The sequence below is a fragment of the Castor canadensis genome, chromosome 13 (assembly GCF_047511655.1).
Source record: "Castor canadensis chromosome 13, mCasCan1.hap1v2, whole genome shotgun sequence".
NCBI lineage: Eukaryota > Metazoa > Chordata > Mammalia > Rodentia > Castoridae > Castor > Castor canadensis.
In genome coordinates, this window is record NC_133398.1 from 16805810 (window position 1) to 16824574 (window position 18765).

Below are 18765 nucleotides of genomic sequence, written 5' to 3' on the forward strand. Positions count from 1 at the left end.
CAGGACTTATACCATAAGTTACTCCACCAAGCTCTTTTTCTGTGATGGGATTTTTCGAGAGACAGTCTTACAAACTATTTTCTCCTGAGTGGCTAAGATTATAGGCATTAGCCACTGGTGCTCAGCTGATTGGCATTTCTTCATGGCTAAGGGTGTTGAATATTGCTTGATATATTTATTAGACATTTGTTTTTCTTTTTCTGAGAATTGTTTTCCATTCACTTAACCATCCATTAATTGGGCTAATTGTACTTCTGCTGTTTAGTTCTTTGAGCTATTTTTATTTTCTGAATATTGAAACATTATTTGTTGAATAGCTAATGAGGTTTCCTATATTCTGTGGTTTGTCTCTTGATTCTGGTAGCTGTTTCTTTGACCTACCTTGTGAGCCCACTAGACTACTCTCAGGTATATATTCAAAGGCATGTGAATAAAAATACAAGAGAGTTACCTACATACTCATCTTTATGCCAACTTTCTTCACAGTAGCAAACCAGCCAAGATGTCCAGCAATCAATGAATGCAGATAGATAGATAGATAGATGGATAGATAAAATATACCATGGAATATTACTCAGCAATGAAAACTAAATTGTATCATCTTCAGGAAAATGGATGGAACTGTAGATTATTATGCTGAGATAAGCCAAAGTCTGAATGCAAAATATTATATGTGCTCATTCATTTGTGGAAACTAGATCTAAAATGATGATGGTGATAGCAATAATAATAATAGGGCATGAATATATATTAGGGACTATCCATGGGAGATCAGCAATAAGAGAAGAGGGAAATGAAAGGATACTGGTGGGTAAAGTGGATAGAAGTATGTGCATATAGACATATGAATATAGCATAATGAATCTGACCAAACACTTTTGAAAGATGGGGTTGAGGGAGAGGAAGAATAGGAATATAATGGAGGGAGTGAACTCATTTAAGGTACACTGTGTACATGTATGGAGTTATCATAATGAAATCCTCATATTATTAATGCATGATAAGTCAAAAAGAACAAAAAAGAAGTACATCTTTCAAGAATTAAGAGGACGTTTGAGTACCTGTGATTACATCGTGTGATGAGTATTAACTGTGAAGGGTGAGTAAAGATAGTTAATATGTACAATAATCTCCTGAATTCAGAGTCCATCAAGATAGACTGAATGATTAAAAATATAAAACATGGAGGTACTAGTGGAAAGTGGCATGGACTTACAGAGTAGGGAGAAATTAATTTGTTTTGATGGAAAAAGAAGCAGCATTTGAAGTGGATCTTGGAAGAAGTGCAGGGATTTACAAGATGTAGGTTGGAAAGACATCCAGGAAAGAAAGAGAAAGCACAAAGCATAAGGAAATATCTAACATGACCATGAAAAAAATATATAGCATGAATTACATAAAATATTGTTAAACAGGAAGTGGTTACTTAATGTACCTGTAATATTAAGTAAAAAGCGAGAGGAAGGCATAGTGACAAATGAGTTAATAAATGCAGTTGAAACAAAGACTTCACTGTCATGAAAAGTTACCCTAAATTTATTAGACATCATTCTATGTGCAGTGATGACCATTAGAATGTTTTGGGGTTGGAAGTTGACTGACTTAAGCAATGAACTGGAAGGATATAGTGTTTGCAATTTAGAGAAGGTAAGCAGTAAACACAAATTCGACCAAGGTTAATGATGATGAAGTCAGACAACATAGGCTTAATAGGTATTTTTCAACTTAATTCCACACTAAATTCATTCAATTGAGCATTAATTAATTCAATGTTAACATTTTTAATCATATCATAATTGCAAAGGATCACAGTGAATATGGGTACAAAACTCTGGAAAGACCAGGACACATCTGTCTCATGTTATTGAAACTTTAGCATGAACTGGAATGGAAACAGTGGAAATAATTGAGATTGAGAAATGAGAAATATAACCAAAGAGTTCCTTCTTAAAACAGAGCTAAATACTATTGAGGTCCTTTGAACAACTTAGAAACTATTCCTCTCTTTAGTTCTATTGCCAACAAGACATATTAATGAAATAGTGAATATTTGGTTTAATGGTCTGTAGTAATGGAGAGGAAATGCAAAGTCAACTATGTGCTAGGATTGATATCAGAACTTTTGTTCAATCCAATCTTTCTGTCACAATTTTCCTTGCCTCCAAGATTTAGCTTCAACTGGAAATGCATGTGAATGGAATTATATTTACACATTTACATATAAGAATATTTAAATGCATATAATTAATTATATGAACATAATTTTATATGACTTATCTGTGAAATATACATTAAATTATAAATCTGTAATCATAAAAGTATAACCATTACCTTGATTACATTTATAAAATTATATATATGTATATATATATATATATATATATATATATATTACATATGTAAAACTTCCCAACACACAAACTAACTCAAAACTGTTGATGATAAGCTACCTGGTGATTCAGGATTAATAATTTCATGGCAATTTTTCCTTTTGTAGATTTCATTGTACGATCTTATAATGATGCAATGTTTTTAAAAGATTTAGAACTTTTGTTGTTTGTAGGCAGGTCAGATACAGAGGCATAAAGAAAGAAGAGAAAATAATGCTTTAATTTTTCATGTTTGATCTTTTTTTTAAACACACAGTATATCTCTGAAATCCTTGACTTTGCAGTGTCTTTTGCTTTTTCAAAGAAGTGCTTTAGAGAAATAAGGGCTGAAACGTGAGATGAGAATTTCTGCATTTACAGCAAATTCTAGTTTTTACATATTTAGACAGTTTTGGATGGAAAATAGCTAAATGGATAGTGACTTATCATCACCTGATAGTGAGTGAGTTTGGTGTTAGAAACCCTATATACTTTCAGTGCTATACCACTACAAACCACTTCTTGTCTTTGGTGACAATTTCCTCATCTATTTGTGTGTGTGTGTGGTACTGGGGCTTGAACTCAGACCTGGTGGTTGCTAGGCAGGTGCCTTGCTTCTTGAGCCATTCCACCAGCCCCAGTTTCTCATTTAACTGAGGCAGGAGGAATTTAAGACTTTAGAATTGACCATTAACAAGCTATTGTTTAAAAGGGATGATCCTACTGTCTAAAACACCTGTTTAAAAATTTGGCCATGTATGTTGATATTACTCTTATCTCTATGCCAAATTAATCAATTATTCTTTTAAGTGTTTCTATCCTTCAAACCATTTATAGGCCACTAGCTATTTTCACTTTATGTTTTCTTATGATCAGTACTATTAAGTATAAGGATTTATTGCTCTCTTTCTGCCTTGGTTTCCTCTTCTATAAAATTTAGTTAATAAGAGTTATTGATATGAATATTGAATAGATTATTTTGTTTAAAAAGGTCTGGAGTAGTGCCTTATACGTTCTTGACACAATATACCTATATTATACATTATAATTTTAATCCTAAGGCATAAAATTCAGAAAGTTCAAACAAACAGAATAGGTCATTTACAACATGTGAGTTCCATGTAACCATATATGAGCTATAGGTGGAGGGCATGGTGAGTAGAGGGTGAGTGATGGCATGGATACTGGGAGATAAAAACATATATAGTCAAACAAGGAGTTTGAAAATGGTGTTTGGGGTGGTAATTTAACAAAATGAATAAAAGAAATTCAAAAAAGAGGAATGAAATATGATTAAATATTTCTAAATTCAAAATAACATTGGCCATGCCTAGACTCATGGAATATTCCATCAGTCCACACTAGCATTCTTCATGGGTCATGGCTGGAAGTAAAGATCAACAATGGCTGTATCACCAGAGACTTCTTCAAAATTTGGTTGAAGGATCCCTTTCAAATGTTCTTTCTATTCAGTTCATCTCCTCCTAATTCAATTTTAAGTCCTATCATGTAAATTTTTGGCACTTTGTACAACCTATATGTTTCTTTTTTTTAATTTCTAAGCATACCCAAGTAGAATAAAATTCAGTGAAAAATATTACATATTTCCATCATCTTCTTTGTGAAAATTTCTTCCTAAGTAAAGAATAGGTATAATCTAAGAATTTTATTTGGATAAAATTACATGTATATCAACTAAGATATGAAATCCTAAGGAATTAGTCCAAGTCATCTAATTAGTAAACTAAAGAACTTTGATTTAAATCCAAATGTCTGACACAAAGATCCATTCTGTCTTCTAGAATATGTTTGTAATGTTTGTAAAAGCTCTCTAATATTAGAGTAAACCTGAGTGATGTGAAATACAGACAAAAATTGTTGTATTGGACCTAGTTAGAATATAATAAGACAGATCTAGTAGCCATTGAACAAAAAAAAGCACATTTTGGTGATTCATAGTGTAAAAGAAGTTGGAAAATTTTGACTGAAATGATAAGGAAGGAAAAGATGAAAAACACTTATGGATTGAAAGAGAACTAGATGTGTCTTATCTGTTAGAATTCATTAACAAAATACACAAATTTGAGAAAGCAAATATGCTTAAAAGATAGCAGAAAGTATCACTCCTGGGAGGGATACACAAAAAGCAAGTCAAATATATACCAGATCAACTTGGAGAGATGATAAATGCTAAGCAAAGATGTGAAGTTGCTTTGATTCCTGTGATATGATCAGCCAGTGCCAGGAGACAAAAGTCCTCTCTAGGAAAGCAAGGCCTTAGGAATAAGGAATACAACTGAAATAATGATTCCAGAAAAGAAAGTATTAAAAAATGTCTCCCAAAGTCATTTTGCAAGCCAGAGATGGGAGTTCAAGGAAGGGGTGAAAGTCATTTTCAGGCCACTAATTCCCATTGCACAGCCACAATGAGCTATATGAGTCACTGAGCACATTTCGAGGAATCACTGTCATGTGTCACTAACTGATTCTCACTGCAGATGGGCTCCAGAGTACTCAGGATCTATTTTGAGGAGGCTGCAAGCAGCAGACGCCTACTGGTTCCACTGTAAGGCAATGTCATCCACCCTTGAGAATGTGGGGGAAATAAGCTCTTCAGTTCAAGCACATTTTCTCCCTCTTATGATTCTCATTGCCATCATTTCTTTTCCTCTATTTCTCATTCTTGCCCTCCCTTCTCTGTGTTCCTTTGTTAAGCAACTCAATCATTTTTCTCTGTTGTAAGTCTGTGAGTAAAGCATGTAACTTGGAGTTTTCTATATGCCCTTGGTACAAGAACAAAACAAGAGTCAGTGTACAAGAGTTAGAAGAATGACACAAGACTTGTATGCTTTTCTCAGTATGGCAGCATAAAATATTCTCAGGTTCAATAATTCCTTTCTCCATTTTCCACCTGGAAGTTGATACCCAGAGTTATCTTAGACAACTTTTATGCTGACTTGAAAATCCTTGATTAGCAGCAGTCTTTGTGGTAAGCTATATAATGGCACAATCTCACCAAAGGTGTTCTTGTTCTAATCCCTGGAAACTAAGAACACATTACCATCCATGGCAAAGGGATTTCATAGATGTGATTAAATGAAGAATCTTGAGATCAAGGAGTGATGCTGTATTATTTGAGTGAATCCAGTGCAATCACAAAGATTCTTAAAGAAGGAATGAAGGGAGACCAGATGAGAGATAACAACAGAAACATAGAATGCTGGAATAAGAGTGACACCAGTCTACAAACCAAGGTGATGTTGACAGCCTGCAGAAACTAGAAGTGTCAAAGAAACAGATTCTACCCCTTAAGAAATACATTTTTGTCAGTCCATTTTACATTTCAGAGCTTCAGAGCCTTAAGATGATAAATGTGAAGCTTGGTGTTAGTGGTTCATCCCTGTAATCCTAGCTACTTGGAGGGCTGAGAACAATAGGATTATGGTTCAAGGCCAACCTAAGAAAATAGCTCATGAGACTCCATCTTCCAAATAACCAGAGCAAAATGGACTGGAGATGTGCCTCAAGCATTAAAGCACGTGCTTTGTAAGTGCCAAGTTGCTGAGTTCAAACCTAGTCCCACCAGAACAAAAAGTTAATAAATACATGTTGTTTTTAGGTATTGTGTAGTCACTTGCTATAGTACAAAACAATCTAGCACAGCCTTAGAATGACTGAGAACAGACTTTCTGGCCCACTGGTCAGGAACATTTATATTGGGCCATATCATATGAGTACAAAATAAAGTGGTATTTTTGGCATGGTTAACCCACTGAAATGTTGATGTATGACTTGAAAAGTGGGTTATGCGACACTAAATATTATAATCTTCAGACATTACACTTCATAATATCCTGAGCAGTTATGTGCTCAGCAAGTTGAATGTTACCCAAACTATTTCCACCTTACTTCTTTTCTTGTCCCCCCTTTTCTTCACACAATTTCATAGTGTTCTGTTCAATATACATGTGTCATCTTCCAGTACCTTTTGTGACTATGTCATGCTCAGATGAAGTTTTTCCAAACCTTCAAACAGTTATGCATTTTTCCATGCAAAATAAATAAAGTGGGTAAATATGGCAAAACAAATGGAGCACCTCAAAAAAAAATTAACAAAAAGGCAATTTTTTATTATTCATTTATTCACATGCACATACATTGTTTGGGTCATTTCTCCCCCCTGCCTCCCTCCCCTATCCTTTTCTTCCCTGCCCCCCTTAGTTCCAGGGAGGTCCTGTTCTGCCTTTATCACTAATTTTGTTGAAGAAAAGACACAAGCATAATAAGGAAGACAAAGGGTTTTTGCTAGTTGAGTTAAGGATATCTACACAGAAATATTCCTAGCGTTGCTTTCGTCTACACGTGTTACAATGTTACAATCCATGTTCATTCATCTCTAACTGATCTTTACCCTGGTTACTGCTGATCCCCTTCTCATGATAACTTCTGTCATTTTAAGGTTTCTGTATTAGCTCCTCTGGAGTGGGGACATCAAACGCTTTCATGTTTTGGGCTTTTTACCTATTTTTATATCACCCGTATGTGCTCTCAAAAAGACAATTTTAAAACACCATGCTCTACAGTGCATCTGTTCAAATACTCTCACTACCATTTTTGTCTTTAAATTTTGCCCTCCCCTTTTGCCTTTGAGTAGATCTCATTGGCAATACAGTTGTAGTTTCAGGCAAGACAATGGGAATTGTGTACCTGCCAGTATTTTTCTAAGGTATTCCTGATTTAGATGAATATTGAGAGAGATAAGCTGCTGCAGAAATCAGGGCATATTTTCAAAGGACATTACAAATGTTACTACTCACTTTTTCATTCCCTATTTTTATCCTGCCTTCTGTAGGTATCTCTTTCAGTCAAGGAAGGTTGGAAACAATATATGCTAAGACTCTATGTAACAGCAGAGTTACAAGATGCAAAGAACCTGAGTACCAGAGTCTCTGAGAAATTGCTTAGAGAAATGTTACCTGAGGCAAAACCTATGTTGGAATATTTGTGACAGTGACTGCCAAACTTCTATGTGTCAAATGACCAAATTTTTCAGTCATTTGTTACAACCATTGACCTGTACTTCCCCATAAAGATGGGGAAGTTTATAGGGCTGTGTGGAGAGAAGTTTTAAAGAATAAATGTGCACACATGTGTTATCACTTCTGCCCAGACACCAATAAATGAAATTTGATGAAAATAGTCAGAGAAAACTACTATGACTTAACATAGTTCCTAGCAGACAGTATCATGAAGAGTGCTGGGATACCAGCAAACACAGGCTATTGGAGAAGTGGGAAAAAAGTGACATGAAGAAATTTGGCATAGTGCTACCAGAGTTTTCACCTTTTATCCCTTGCCACTGGTGGCATAAGGTAAGGTCTACCAGATTATATAGTTTACTGTTCAATCAAGAGGTTTTTTTGTGGATGGTGCAGTCAAGCATAACAATTTAAAGTCAAGAACAAGAATCAAAATTTTCATGGATTTGTGTTGTTTAACTAATTAGCAACATAATTCTAGGTAATGATTGGGAGCTATAGGTGTGTAGGGTTGGAGGCCAGATAGAGAAGAAGTCAAGGAAAAGAATACTTTAGGTTCTGGGGCATGTATGAGATTATTCATAGCAAAATCAACTGAAGTTCAGAGAAACTTCATGTCTAATGATGTAGGAGAAGCTTGAATATGAAAAGAGAGAGAAAACAAGATACCAGCTGTAGCAAAGTCATCTTACCAGACTTTCCATGAAAAGAGCATAGCTGAATTCTAAGACTCAAATAGATTTCTTATTAAGGTTTGCATTAGAGATGAGTCAACATAAGAGTGTTGATTACAACAACAACAAAAAAGGAATTGATTGCTAGGGTAAAATGAGAAAGGATACCAAATGATCTCATGAACAACCCAACACATACTGCAAAATTCTTCTTCCTGTGTCATTGTTGACCTTACTGGGAAAATAATATGGATTTATTGCAAAACTTGCTCTACTATGGAAATAGTAATTACTATGAATGAGTGACTACTATAGGCCAGTCACTTTACTGTCTCATAGAATATAAAAAAGGACCTAATCAAACTACTTTACTAAAGGGGAAGATAAAGGTCAAAAATTTTATATAACTTTCTCATATTATTATGTTGATTAAATGGAATACAGATATTAATTTGCCTATTTCCAAGTTTCTTATTTTCAAAAAACTAATGATATAAAGTCTTCGCAATTCTAGGAGAAAGGAGATGGTTAAGCGACAAAGTGCTCTGAACTGCTTAGAAAGAGAACAGAAAAGGTATTAGATTGTGTCTGGTCTAACATTCTCATTGTAACAAGTAGAAGGATCAAAGTGAAGTGATTTCCACAAGTGGCCCACGCAAAAGTACCCAAGTCTCTTGACTCCTTATAGTTACTTTACACGTTTCTAGTATTCGAGTCCTTCATATATTCATTTTCCTAGTCTTCTGTTTTTCATTTTTAGAGTGAGTGCCAAATACCTAGCCCTGAAATAGCCAGGGAAATGTCCCCAAGTCCAGCTCATAGCATTCTTTATTGCATTGATTTTCTAAGAGATTTATGGTGTTGACCTGATCTCAATGAAGAAACTAAATCTAATTCACTAAGGAATTACAAGCCTGTCCAATCAATAATCTATTTATCTCCTTCACTTTTCCATCTTTAGACACTCCAAACTTGTCATGGGAAATTGAAAGCATTTTAAAACTATAATTATGCAGCCTCAAGAAAGGTCTTCAACATTTCTGAACAGTTTCAATTGCCTGTGAGGAAATACTATCCTGGTTTTGGGTAATAAAGATCACACTCTGGTCACCAGCCAAGTACTTAGCTTAGGCTCATTAATAGAAATATACTATTAGGATAATAGGAGCCCATGATCATTTCATTTTCTATACTATCAAGATTCTACATTGGGTATAGGGATCAGTTCTAGGAGCCTAGTTTTACAAACTACCTAATTGAACTGAGGCACATCCAAGGTAAAGCTACCTAAGCAGTAACATAAGTAAAATATTTTGAAAAAATGAGGAATGTCAAAGAAAGTAGATATTCTTCTGGTGTGGATAAATATAAAGAAACTTGAAAGACAAGCTTAAATAACCAGAGACAGATACATGGGGAAAGAAGTTTTTCTATGTAGATCTAAGTGGTAAATAAAATCTAGACAAATTAGCTAGGGGATTTTTAATTTGGTATAGGGAAAATCTTTCTTATGATTATAACTCTCACAAAGTAGAGCATTCTATAGCCAGATCTATACTATAGAATGATTCAAGGGAAGGATGAGACTTACATATACTCCTGACCTGTACATTGATGATAGCATCTAATCTATAGGTTTTTTTGCTACCTCATTCATATTGGTTTACTTGCCCTTGTTCTCCTCTTTCTGAATCTTACCTTCCTAGCTACATAGTGTTATTTTGAAACTGACTTCGGACCCCTTCAGATATGTCATGCTTGAGGCCCCTATGTTGACCTTTCTACTTAGGTAGTTGACTCTGATTTCTCCCATAGTTGTATTTTGTGACTGTATGATCATAAACATGTGTACGATCTATTCTCTTAAAAAGTCATGTAAATCTTCATATGATGGTTTATACAAAGAAATGAGGAAAACATTGGCTATTATTATATTTGTTACACACATATGCTAACTTCATACATTGTTTCTTTTTACTTTTGCAATCATTTCTTTGTCAATCATTGTTACTGTCTTAGTTCATAAGGGTATCATCTTTATTGCTAGATGAATCATCTTCAAACTAACATGGATCAACAATGTTTTTCTGCTTAAAATTTGTAAATATTCAGCAGAAAACCCCAATTTTTCAAAATTGAGATTCTGCTACTACCTTTCATTTATCCATTCCTTGAACTTATTCTTTGAAAATCTCCCATAATCTATCACATTTGCCTATGAACAGGGAGTATTTACCATCTTGTCAGTGTGTGAAATGCTGTGGCTATGACATTATTTTATGCTGCCACTGTATTTCTGTTAGTGATATTTACTCTATCATCCCATTTCAACCAAGAAACATAGTATCCATCTCCTAAATTCTGCTCAATGCCCAATGTCTTTTTGAATCATTAATAGCACCCAGATCTTTGTATTTCTTATAAACTATTTATTTAACCTAATTTTGAAGAAATTATGTGTTTGTGCTTCCATCTATCCTATTAGAGCCAAGAACAGTGGTTCTCAAGTTTGAATATGTATCAGAATCACTTGGAAGGCTTATTAAAACAGATTTTTAGGTCACATCCCCACATTTTCTGATTCAATTGGTCTGAAGAGACTAAAAGGTTTTTTGTTTTGTTTTGTTTTGTTTTTGTGGTACTGGGGACTGAGCTCAGGGTCTACACCTTGAGCCACTCTTATAGCCCTTTTTTGTGATGGGTATATTCAAGATAGGGTATTGTGAACTGTTTGCTCAGACTGGTCTTGAACTGCAATCATCTTGAATTCTGCCTCCTGAGTAACTAGGATTATAAGAGTGAGCCACTACTGTCTTATCTTGAAGTCTTATTACGATATGACTAGCTTTATGGAATAGAAATCTGTCTATGATAAGTTCACTTATGTGGTCTTAAGAAGCAGGCACCAACCTGCTTCTCTTGGTCTCTCTAAGGTACTCCCTGGCCTTTTTATAATATCAACAGCACAAACTTATGAGGACATCTGAGACATGTGTCTGAAAAGGAACATAACAACTTAATACACAGTAATTCTATCCAGCTGTAAATATGACCTTTTGTGTTTCTTGCATTCTAAATATTTCTATTCCTTCCTTTGGGAAAGAATGAAGAACAGATAGAGATAGTAAATGCTTCCTACCCTGGTTTTCCCTTCTCTTGTGCTTTGTACAGAACAGGGATTTTGTTTGTTGAATAAAAAATTGAATGTATAAACATTTATTGATAAATGAAAGCTATGGAAGTTTAGATGACATTATTTTGCAAACTCTGCTCAAGTTGAAAATTCAATCTTTCTGTGACCCTATTGTCTCATAGTTTCATAAGACCAACTAATTGAAGTATGATAGCTAGAGAATATGAATGTGAATCCCCAGCTAATTTCAAACTGAACTGTTCACACAAGGGTGTGATAACCAAGAGACTCCTAAGCTCAGGTTTTTATTACTCCCACTTCATATCTACCAGAGCAGTTCTATGTCAATTTGTTTTAAGCAGTATAAGAGTTCATTTGTAAAGGTACTCAGTTGCTTAAATATGAATAAAAGATAAAAATGAACTTTGCATTAATTATCTTCTTATGGGTCATTACAAAACAACTTATAAAACTAGTATTAGTGCCTACATTTTACTTAAGAAAGCCTGAAGCTCAAAGAAGGGAAGTGATTTTCCCAGTATTAGGTATTTGGTAAACAACAGAAACAAAATTTGGGCTAAAAGTTTCTCGTTCATCCACCATAGAATTCTCTGTGATTAACACCATTGAGAAGTGTGCACTTCCCACACACCTGGGTTTCCTCTACTCTGAAAATTTTAACTGAATTAGCTCATTTGATGAAAGTGTTTGTGCTTCTTGCTACAAGTGCTATTTCCTTTGGCTTGGATGTATATCTCTCCTCTCCTACTGAAAATCTCTGGGCAAGACAAGTGTTTCCTGTGCCTTGAAGTACATCAAAGCTCATATAATCCAAGAGTCTAGTGGTCTGGATGGTTCAGTGTGATTCAGAATTACTACTACTACTAATAGCTAGGACTTATTTATTGATCACTCCTAACCTCTAGGCTCACTAATAAGACTTTCATATCAATGACTTAAGATGACCCTAAGGACAAATCTGTAAGGTAGGTACTATTTAATAGACAAATATAATGACTTTCTGTGTGATGTTGCCATTTTACAGAGGCTTGGTTAAGGTAGGCACAGAATCTATTCAGGGTCAGAGTCAGAACTCCAAACCCATGTGTTTAGATTCCAAATCATACTATATTTTCTACTATTACATAGAGCAATAAGTGTATTTATTAATTTCCTGAGTCCTTCATCTTTCCTTATGTAGTGATAGGATCTATCTATCAAAGGATACACACACAAGAGGTATGATTTGTGTCTTCAGGAGTCATAAACAGTGGAAAGAGACCAAAAAATTGTAAACTTTGAAGTCAGACAGTAGTTCTAGCCTGCATCCTAGCTCCAATTTATTAATTATGAAAATTTCAGGAGGACACTTTCTATCCATAACTCCCAATCTCCTCATTTAAAGATTGGGACTAATAATTTTACTTCCTTCACGAGGTCATATTATAAATGTTAAATCATTTGCACAATTGAATACATAATAAACTTTTACAGTGGAAGTGAGTACTACTATAAGAGATAATCATAATAATAGATAATACAAACATGGCACAGAGATATGAAAATATATTTCAAAGAGATATGAAAATATATTTTAGAGAGAACATGATTGAATTAGTGGGTCAGTTGGAGGGGACTATGGAGAGTTGGGAGAAGAAAAGGAATGATAAGTGAACAATATTGAAATGCAATGTATCTGTGTGTGAAAATAGTATAATGTAACGTCCTATAAGCTGTAGAATAAGAGGGGAGCAGGGGGTTTATCTGATTAAAGTATAATATATACATGTGTGAAATACCAAGGCAAAAACGTTTTGAACAGTTAATATGTATTTACAAATGAAGGCTAGGAAGGTCAAACAGTTCCTGTGCTAATAAAGAAAAAAAAGGAAAGAAAACTTGATATAAATGAGCACATACTTTTAGTATGAACATTTGGGATGAGGGATTTTATGATGAGTTTTAATATAATCTAAACACTTTTAGGAAAGTTATTCTGCCCCTTCATATATAAGGAAACTGAAGCTTGGATATAGAAAATGACTTCCTTAATATTTCATTGCAAGCTAATAACTTTAGGGATTGGGGTTTGATCAGTAAATACTTTGTGGAGTCCAAATGTCTTGCAAGATGTGAAGTCCCCTTAGCACAGGAATATCTGATTCTGCATAAGGTCAGGCTATGCACTGAGAAGCTTTTTGCTTAACATGTCTTTCTATTTTTTGCCTATTTCCATTCTCTGTATAAATAAAAGGGACTTAATATTTTCTCAGCAATCAATCTGTGTCATATATATTACTGTTATACTTAGTTATCACTACTGTGAGGTGAGTACTTTCTCCATTTTAAAGACAGAGAGAATAAGGTCCAGCTATGTTGAAGCACTAGGTCAAGAATGTACAGCAAGTAACTCCTAGATTCTATCTTTCTCTAAAATTAAATTTTTTAATCCTTTATCTCCTTCACACTTTAGATGTCTCTTGGAATATTCCATGATATCTTATTTCCTTGGCTTTTTCTTTTTTTACTTTCTCTACAGGAGTCCTTACCTATGTCACATTTTAATTGTGTGAAAAGGAGAAAGAAACCCTGGAGAATTGAGGAGAGAGAGAGAGAGAAAAAGAGAGGTAGAGAGAATAGTTTCATTCTTACAATGATTCTTTTTCATTAATTTCTTCTTTTTTTGGTTTTTTACATGCAAAAACTGTTGAAAGAGAGGTCAGTTCTATAGGTTGTTCTATGTACTTGCACATATGGGAAAAACTCACTCTGTTCTTCAAGAAACAGTTCAAAAATACAAAGCAACAGATTTGTAGCTACAGAAAGCCTGCAATTCCTAATGCATCATGTATCCCCAAGTATGTTCTTCTAGAGGTTCTCAATACTGGAAACCTAGGGCAAGGTGTGTTCCAACTCAGATCACATAGCCTTTGCATAATAATTTTTTTGTGCTCAGTGCTTACTGAACTTTGTAAAATGCAATTGCTCAGACACATTCTAGGTACCTATTGTAATTCTTCTAGATAATTGTTTTGACTTGTCCCTAGTATTTAAAAAGCCAAGTCCCCAATTTTTAGCACAATATACAAAATTTTCCAAACATTTGGTTCCTTCCTATCACAATATTTCTATTTCCTTAGTTCAAAAATTCCATTCTTCCTTTACATTTCCTTCCTGTCCATGTAAATTTCATCTCTCTGATCTCAGTTCATGAAAAATTAAAGATGAGAATAGGTATGAGTTCTAATTTGTGGTCATGGTAGGGCTTAACAGGTTCCAACTTCACAATTGCATGTAAGGTTCTATTGGACAGGTGACTTTTTCAGATAAAGCATTATTAGTTATATTCAGAGTCTGAAAAATATTGATCACCAAATCCCTAAGAACCTACTAGAAGATTTACCGTTACTGATATGTTGTTCTCAAGTGCTGGAGATTCTCAGAGAATATGTGCCTTTCCACACTCATTTTGGATTTTAGAGCTGCCATAATAAATTATCATAATCTTATTGACAAAAAAAAACACAAGAATTTATTATTTCATAGTTATGGAGGACAAAAATCTGAAAGCAAGGCGATAGCCAGCATGGTGTCTTCTGTAGGCTGAGGGAGAATTGATTTCATTGCTCTTTCTTAGCTTTTGATGGCTACTGGAAAACTTCAGCTTTCCTTAGCTTATGTGTGGAGATTGGATCATGAGAAGCCTTTGAGAACCGGACATAAGCAAGGTGAGATGCAGCATAGCTGCTTTTCCTAAGATGTTTATCTGTAGGCTGAGATTGGCAAAGCCCTGGCCACAGAAGAGGAAAATGCAGAACAACTGCTTTTCTAAGTTGTTCAGAGAAGCAGGAATGCAGGTTTCTCTTGTTACAATGTCACTCCCTTCCTCAAGAAATGTTGCTCCACCCTCCTGTTTACCACTGGGTATAAAAGACTTGCTGAAGGAAGACATGAGGCTTTGTGCATTTTTGGCTTTTGGCTTTTTGATGTGGGAGGCTTTCGAAGGGAAAAGTATTGCAGAAGAGAAAAGCATTGCTGAAAGGGGAAATGAATTGCTGAAGGGAAAGTGCTGGAGGGAGATTGCTGAAGGAAAAAGGGAATTGCCAAAGGGGAATTGCTAAAGCTAAGTTAAAGAAAAGCTAAAGAGAACATGGGACAGTGCAAGTCTGAGCACTGAGGCTTTAAGAACACTAAAGAGAGGGCAAGGGACAGTGCAAGTTTGGGGGCAAAGACTTTAAGAGAGAATATGCTAAAGAAGAGCTAAGAGAGATTAAAACATGGGACCGTGCAAGTCTAAGGAAAGAGGTTTTAAAGAATAGTGAAGCAACCCTGTACTAGTATCAACTCAAAATGGATCAAGGACCTTAATATCAGACCAGAAACTCTAAAGTTAGTACAGGAGAAGTAGGGAATACTCTGGAAGCAATAGGCAAGAACTTCCTCGATAGAACCCAAGCAGCTCAGCAACTAAGAGAGAGGATGGACAAATGGGACTACATAAAATTAAAACGCTTCTATATGACAAAAGAAATGGTCTCTAAACTGAAGAGACCACCCATAGAGTGGGAGAAAACATTTGCCTGCTATACATCAGACAAAGGATTGATAACCAGAATATACAGGAGCTCAAAAAACTAAAGTCTCCCAAAATCAATGAACCAATAAAGAAATGGGCAATTGAACTAAACAGAACCTATTCAAAAGAAGAAAATTAAATGGCCAAAAAACACATGAAAAAATGCTCACCATTCTGGCCATAAAGGAAATGCAAATCAAAACCACACTAAAATTCCACCTCACCCCTGTTAGAATAGCTATCATAAAAAACACCACCAAAAACAGGTGTTGGTGAGGATGTGGGGATAAAGGAACCCTTATACACTGCTGGTAGGAATGCAAACTAGTATAACCACTCTGGAAAACAATATGGAGGCTTCTTAAAAAACTAAACATAGATCTGCCATATGATCCAGAAATCCCACTCTTAGGGATATACCCAAGGGAATGTGACTCAGGTTACTCCAGGAGCACCTGCAAACCCATGTTTATTGCAGCACTATTCACGATAGCCAAGTTATGGAAACAGCCAAGATGCATCACTACTGACAAATGGGTTAAGAAAACGTGATATTTATACACAATGGAATTTTACTCAGCCACGAAGAATGAAATCTTATCATTCTCAAGTAAATGGATGGAACTAGAGAACATCATTCTGAGTGAGGATAGCCAGGCTCAGAAGACCAAAAATTGTATATTCTCTCTCATATGCAGACTTTAGATCTAGGGCCAATGTAGGAATATTGTTGCACTTGGGTCACACACTAAGACAAAAGCACATATAGGAGGAATGCGGATAGGTAGGAAGCCCAAAACTTGAAAGTGTTTGATGTCCCCACTGCAGAGGAGCAAATACTGTAACCTTAAAGTGACAAAGGTCAATATGGGAAGGTGAGCAGGAAGTCGTGAAGAGGTCACTTAGAGATGAATCAATTCGGGTTGTAATACACTTGTGCATGGAAGCAATGCTAGGAATCTCTCTGTATAACTATCCTTATCTCAACTAGCAAAAACACTTTCTCTTTCTTATTATTGCTTATGTCTTCTCTTCAACAAAATTGGAGAAAAGGGCAAAACAGGTAATGCCTGGAACTAGGGGGTTGGTGGGGGGAGAGGTAGGGGATGGGGAGCAGGGGAGAGAAATGACCCAAACAATGTATGCACATATTAATATCTGAATAAAGAAAAAAAGCAAGGTTTTAAGGAAAGACTTAAAAACAAGGTTTTTTTTTTTTCATTTTTCTTTTATTATTCATATGTGCATACAAGGCTTGGTTCATTTCTCCCCCCTGCCCCCACCCCCTCCCTTACCACCCACTCCGCCCCCTCCCTCTCCCCCCCCTCAATACCCAGCAGAAACTATTTTGCCCTTATCTCTAATTTTGTTGTAGAGAGAGTATAAGCAATAATAGGAAGGAACAAGGGGTTTTGCTGGTTGAGATAAGGATAGCTATACAGGGCATTGACTCACATTGATTTCCTGTGCGTGGGTGTTACCTTCTAGGTTAATTCTTTTTGATCTAACCTTTTCTCTAGTACCTGTTCCCCTTTTCCTATTGGCCTCAGTTGCTTTAAGGTATCTGCTTTAGTTTCTCTGCGCTAAGGGCAACAAATGCTAGCTAGTTTTTTAGGTATCTTACCTATCCTCACCCCTCCCTTGTGTGCTCTCGCTTTTATCATGTGCTCATAGTCCAATCCCCTTGTTGTGTTTGCCCTTGATCTAATGTCCACATATGAGGGAGAACATACGATTTTTGGTTTTTTGAGCCAGGCTAACCTCACTCAGAATGATGTTCTCCAATTCCATCCATTTACCAGCGAATGATAACATTTTGTTCTTCTTCATGGCTGCATAAAATTCCATTGTGTATAGATACCACATTTTCTTAATCCATTCATCAGTGCTGGGGCATCTTGGCTGTTTCCATAACTTGGATATTGTGAATAGTGCCACAATAAACATGGATGTGCAGGTGCCTCTGGAGTAACAGTCTTTTGGGTATATCCCCAAGAGTGGTATTGCTGGATCAAATGGTAGATCGATGTCCAGCTTTTTAAGTAGCCTCCAAATTACAAACAAGGTTTTAAAGACCTGTAAAGGAGTAAGGCATTAAAAAATAAAGATAGAGAAAAGAAGCAGAGTAAATGAAGACAATAATAGTGAAAAGAAGTAATGAGGATTGTTTGTCTCCACCCTAGCACTCAACATACTTGGCCCCAACTTTCTGTCTGTCTGTCTATCCTTTGTCCTTTCTGCATCTCCTGTTGCTACCCAGTTAGCCCCAGTTAGGTTCAATAGTAACAAGAGAAAGAGAATAATGCTTGCTCCACTTATGGCACATCATTCTAATTTTTGCCTCTATCACTACATGGTCTTTCCCTACCTGGGTCTTCATATCTCAAATCACCCTCTGCCTTTCTTTGGTCATTGATTTCAAGCTAGAATTATTTCATTTCAAATTTCTTAATTATGTGTACCTTTTCCAGATGAGGCCATATTCACAATTTCTGGGTGTATATGTTTTTGCTGCTGTCCACAATTTAACCTACTATACTATTTATCAGAAATATACAGAGAAGCTAATATTCTAGAAAGTATATTCTGGGAATAGCTGTAGTCGATTCTTATCACATTGTGATTATTTATTACAACTCTCTCTTAAAGTCTTGGAGAAAAATTCTCCCATTTTCTTAAGTCCAAGATTTTATAATGTGGTGAAATTATAATTATGCTTTGTTCTTTATACTTGCAATCTGTTATGACATCAACTTTCTACATTAACCTCTTAAGTATATAGTTTTGTAGTATTACATATGTTCATATTTAAATGTAACAGTTCTTTAAAACTTTTTCATCTTCTTTTTTATTTTTATTATTCATATGTGCATACAAGGCTTGGGTCATTTCTCCCCCCTGCCCCCACCCCCTCCCTTACCACCCACTCTGCCCCCTCCCTCTCCCCCACCAATACCCAGCAGAAACTATTTTG